Raw genomic sequence first — 6,000 nt, forward strand, 5'->3', positions numbered from 1 at the left:
AGCGGAGAGGGAGGAACAGGCACGTGGGGCAGACTTTCCCCCCACTTCACAAGCATCTCTCCATCATCCAATAATTGCTTCAGGGTACCCTGAGTGACCCACTAGGCAATCTGGAAGTCAATTCATCACTGACGCAGCCCCTGAGCGAACTTTTGTAGGATAGGCCTAGGCAGACTTATGGCTTGCATAATCTAGGTTTCGTTTCACTAAAAAACCCAGATCCACCACCTGGACCCTGATGTAAAACACGTGCACCAGGAATGGAGGAATTCAGAACCTAGGAATTAGTTTTGAGGAGCAGAACGGAGTGAAGCACGCAATCCTCATAGACTTAAATCCACTCCGGCTTCCTCCAAGCTTCCTTCATTCCAGCAGCATAATTTAGGCTGTGCGTATACATGGGGGAGGGGGTGGCTTTGTTGCTGTTATTAAACAAACAGCAGTCACCCCCTGCTGAATAATCCAGAGATCTACCAACGGATCCAGATCAACTTTTTGCCCACCCCTACTTAGAATCATAGTAGAGTTGGAAGGGGCCTATAAGGCCATCAAGTCCAACCGCCTGCTCAATGCAGGAATCCACCCTAAAGCATCCCTGACAGATGGTTGTCCAGCTGCCTCTTGAAGGCCTCTAGTGTGAGAGAGCCCACAACCTCCTTAGGTAACTGGTTCCATTGTCGTACTGCTCTAACAGTCAAGACATTTTTCCTGATGTCCAGCTCGAATCTGGCTTCCTTTAACTTGAGCCCGTTATTCCGTGTCCTGCACTCTGGGAGGATCGAGAAGAGATCCTGGCCTTCCTCTGTGTGACAACCTTTTAAGTATTTGAAGAGTGCTCTCATGTCTCCCCTCAATCTTCTCTTCTCCAGGCTAAACATGCCCAGTTCTTTCAGTCTCTCTTCATAGGGCTGTTTCCAGACCCCTGATCATCCTGGTTGCCCTCCTCTGAACACGCTCCAGCTTGTCTGCGTCCTTCTTGAATTGTGGAGCCCAGAACTGGACGCAATACTCTAGATGAGGCCTAACCAGAGCCGAATAGAGGAACCAGTACCTCACGCGATCTGGAAGCCATACTTCTATTAATGCAGTCCCAAATATCATTGCCTTTTTTGCAGCCATATTGCGCTAACACTTTGGGGTCCCAATCTGTAGCCTCTCTTCGTTTGGAGGAGAGGCCCACTGGTGTGGGAGTTCCCTCAAACAGCAGCGCTTCCTCTGGCTTGTTCTTTCCCTTTCATCCTCAACTTCATCCATCCCAAACAGGCAAAATCTGCACAAACCGTATACCAATCTCAGCCCCAGGCAACAGATGCAGATGCACACACACACACACACACACACACACACACACACACATCTTGAGCCCCCACCCATTCGCCTTTCTTGGAGGACAGAGCTTTATGGGACCCCATGACCTCACTACACCCTTCAATCTAACCTAATGCTGTGTGGAACATTACCAGTGTTGTTGCTCTTAATTATATTTTAATGTAAAATGCCAACCAAAGAAAAGAAAAAATGTAAGCTATATAGATTTGAATATATCAATTTCACTGCATACATATGAAATACACACACAAACACACACACAAAGTAGTATACAAGAACTTCAACAAAAACAGACCAAATATCCAGAGAAGTACACATTTGCCAGTGCATCTATATATATCACCTGTTCAAATGCTGAAAGCCTTGTTAGGTCCACAATCCATTGCATCACACTGACTGTGCATTAACTTCCAGGAAGCACTTCGATAATGTAAGAAGACACATACGTTAGTTAATTGCCTGTCTGGTGCGCATGTTGCAGATATCATGTGCTGTCTTGATAGCACAGTACACAGTGCCGGGGTGGAGTCAGTTATCATGGTCCATTTTGGTAGCAAATGATGTAGGAAAACGTAGTTGTGTGAGGTCCTGGAAGCTAAATTTAGGTTGCTAGGTAGGAGGTTGAAATCCAGGATCTCCAAGGTGGCTTTCTCTGAAATGCTACCAGTTCCATGCGCAGGTCCAGCTAGACAGGTGAAGCTGAGGAGTCTCAATGTGTGGATGACATGGTGGTTCAGAGAGGAGCTGTTCAGATTCGTCGGGCACTGGGGAACAATTTGAGATAAGCCAGGCCTGTACAAGAGAGATGGTGTGGGGTCGGGTCCACTTAAACCAAAATGGAACCATACATAAAAAGCGACAGAGCAGCTTTTAAACTAAACCCCGAGGGAAAGCAGACAGGAGTGAAGAAGCATTGAGTTCAAATTTAATCATCCCAAATGGATGAAGATGAAAATATTTCTGATAGTCCAACTGTAGAACAGGAGGAAATAGGCCACGAATATATGGTAGAACATGATAGCCAGTCAAAGAGGCTTTCTCCGCTGTGGAACGAGCTCCCCAGAGAGGTTTGCTTGGTGCCTACACTGTACTCCTTCCATCGCCAGCTGAAGACCTTTTTATTTTCTCAGTATTTTAACACCTAATAATTCCATATTTTAACCTATATCAATTTTTGCTGTGTGGTTTTATCCTGGCTGTGCTTTTTTATATTGTATTTTGAATTTGAGTTTTTAAATTGTTGGTTGTTTTGATGCTCTTCATGGTTTTAATTTTTGTGAACCGCCCAGACAGCTTCGGCTATTGGGCGGTATAAAAATGTAATAAATAATGATGATGATGATGATGATAAGTGTGACAGCAAAAAGTGCATACACCAAAGACACAGAATCATAGAATAGCCGAGTTGGAAGGGGCCTACAAGGCCATCGAGTCCAACCCCCTGCTCAATGCAGGAATCCACCCTAAAGCATCCCTGACACATGGTTGTCCAGCTGCCTCTTGAAGGCCTCCAGTGTGGGAGAGCCCACGACCTCCCTAGGTCACTGATTCCACCGTCGCACTGCTCTAACAGTCAGGAAGTTTTTCCTGATGTCCAGCCGGAATCTGGCTTCCTTTAACTTGAGCCCATTATTCTGTGTCCTGCACTCTGAGAGGATCGAGAAGAGATCCTGGTCCTCTTCTGTGTGACAACCTTTTAAGTATTTGAAGAGTGCTATCATGTCTGGGGAGGGACACCGGGTATAGGTTTTATGCAAATGCTAGAAACCTCCAAGCCAAACTGGGAGATTTGGAGTGCTTGGTTTTCAAATAGAACCCGGAAATAGTGGGCAACACAGAAACCTGGTGATACAGACAGAACATGGAGTAGATGGGCACTTGGTCTGATACAGCATGGCTCTTATGTTTTTATCAGTAACTACTAATGAGTGTTGCAATATAAGGTTTATCTGTATGAAACCATAAGACGAGCCATGCTGGATTACACCAAGGCTCCATCTAGTATAGCATTCTGTTCACACAGTGGCCAACCAACTATCAACGGAGAAACTCACAAGGAGGACACGATTTGTTAATGATTTAATACGTTTTTAGCTGCGTATACTATTTATTGTTTTACATTGTTCTGGTTTTATCTGTACGCCACCCTGAGATCCCTGTGACATAGGGCAGGACACAAATGTTTAAATGGGGGGGCGGAGCCTGACAGCCAATGTACCGGTAGGTTTCTTCTTAGGCTCCCGAATTGGGAAGCCAAAATCATAATTATCTCAATTAAATGGGCAAGAATTTCTAACGTAACTGTTTATGACTATCTCAGCTGATGGTGGGGAAGAACTGGAGGTGTTTCTGAAATCATAGCTTATATACGGAGTGGTTTAAATAACGTGGCCTGGTAGGACTCAGCAAATCAGTTTGTCGGAGTGGAGAGTGAAAGTGACTGAGACTGTTTTTGTTGGATCTCTTCCATCGACAACTGAGTTTAAATTGCTGTGATATATCACTCCTTATCAGTGCGGAGCAAGTAACTGGCAATAAATCTAACCACCGGGAAGCAGTGAGAGAGAAGTTTGTTTTTATTCTGACGGACTAGGAAGTTGTTTTGATCCTTGCCCGGAACATTAAATAGTTGATTTATGCCTTATGCCGAACATTAGAAAATCAAAAAAGAAAGCAGAGAAGGTCACCTGGCAAAGACACAATCGCCCCTCCAACCATAGCGTCGCTCGGCTCGAAAAACTGTCTTTGTCTTTGGAGGAAGATTCAGACGGCGACACGAAAATGGCAACAAAATCTGGCAAGCAGCCAGCTACCATGGAAGAAATCAAGCAGTTTATAATTAGCAACAACGCTACCCTTTTTAAAAAAATGGATGACCATGCAGAAAAGGCAGAGAAAAGAATGGATGAGTTAGCTGACAGGATTGTTCAAAATGACAAGAGCATAAAATCACTGAAAGCAGAAGTAAAGTTACTGGAGAAATGTCAGGAGCTATTTGAAAATAAATGTAATTTGGAGTTTGATGCCCATGAGAAAAGACTGATTCAATTAGAAGACCAGAACCAACGATCTACGATTCGGATTAAAAATTTTGTGGAAATGTCAGGAGAGGATTTGAGAAAAGTAATTCTTCATTGGTTTAAAGAAATGATGCCTGATTTGGAAATAAAGGATTGTGAAGTGGACATTGTGGGAGGATTAAAATTCAGAGGTGCAACAAGAGATATCCTGATGAAATTTGGCAACTATTTTAAAAAAGAGCAAGTTATGAAGAAATTGAGGTCCTTGGCTCTGATACAATTTCAAGGCGCTTCAGTTCAAATTTACAACGATCTCTGTCAGCAAACAATTAACTGGAGACGCAGCGTCAAACCAATTACTGAAATATTAAGGAAGAACGTAATAATTTATTCCTGGGGTTACCCCTTTTTTTTAAGGTTTACGCATGGTGGGAAGCAATACAGAGTAACCTCTTTGGATCAGGGCAAGAAGTTGCTGAAGAGTCTGGGTTTGCATGCTGGCGCAAGTCCAAAAAAAGCAGGTGGAGGAGAAAGTGAAGTTGGAGCATCCGGGATGTGACACTTTTGATAAATTGATAATGAGATAGGGTGACCATAAGAAAAGGAGGACCGGGCTCCTGTATCTTTAACAGTTGCATAGAAAAGGGAATTTCAGCAGGTGTCAATTGAAGAGGGTGAAATTCCCTCTTCATCACAACAGTTAAAGCTACACTAGCTATAGTAGAGTGGCCAGATACAAAAGAGGGCAGGGCTTCTGCAGCTTTAACTGTGTTGATGAAGAGAGAATTTCACCCTCTTCAATTGACACTTGCTGAAATTCCCCTTTCTACATTACAGTTAAAGATACAGGAGCCCTGTCCTCCTTTTCATATGGTCACCCTATAATGAGACAATTAGAAGTTTTTTTTTTTAAAAAAAACAGAAGGCTTACTGGTTCAGGGCTGTGGGCTTCATCTCCCCCCCACAAGGGTAAAATAATGGCCGGAGTGATAGACTTACGGGGATTTAGTGGGGGGAAAAGAGGTGGGGGGGAAGGTGGGGGGGTGGAGGGTTATGGTTGGATGGGAGGGAGGGGTTTGAAGGGGTTTTTATGTTTTTATGTATGTGAATTTGAGTTGCAGAGCACAAGGGATCGGAAGGAATATCAAAAAACTGAATATGGATAAGAACATAAGGATATCAATGCTCAATGTTAAAGGTCTGGGGGCTGTCGTGAAAAGGAGGAGAATTGAGCAAATGCTAAATAGAGAAGGATCTGACATTATGTTTTTGCAGGAAACGCATCAAGTTAAGGAAGGAGTAAATGAAATTCGCTTGAAATGGTCAGTCTATTATGAAAAGTCATTGGGGACTTCAAAAAAATGGAGTGGCCATTTTAATTTCAAAAAGAAGTGGATTTACTTTGGAGAATATAAAAAAGGATGGGAAAGGCAGATATCTTTTGATAAAGGGTCAAATTGAAGGTAAAGCATATATGTTGGTTAATGTTTATGCCCCAAATGAGAGACAGAGAGAATTTTATAAAGAAATATTTAGAGAAATAGAAGAATTTAAGGAAGGATATGTTATTTTAGCTGGAGATTTTAATATGGTTATGGACAATAGATTGGACAGGTCAAACCCCACTAGTGTTGAAAAGAGGAATAATATT

Source organism: Elgaria multicarinata, chromosome 3 (assembly GCF_023053635.1).
Source record: "Elgaria multicarinata webbii isolate HBS135686 ecotype San Diego chromosome 3, rElgMul1.1.pri, whole genome shotgun sequence".
Taxonomy (NCBI): domain Eukaryota; kingdom Metazoa; phylum Chordata; class Lepidosauria; order Squamata; family Anguidae; genus Elgaria; species Elgaria multicarinata.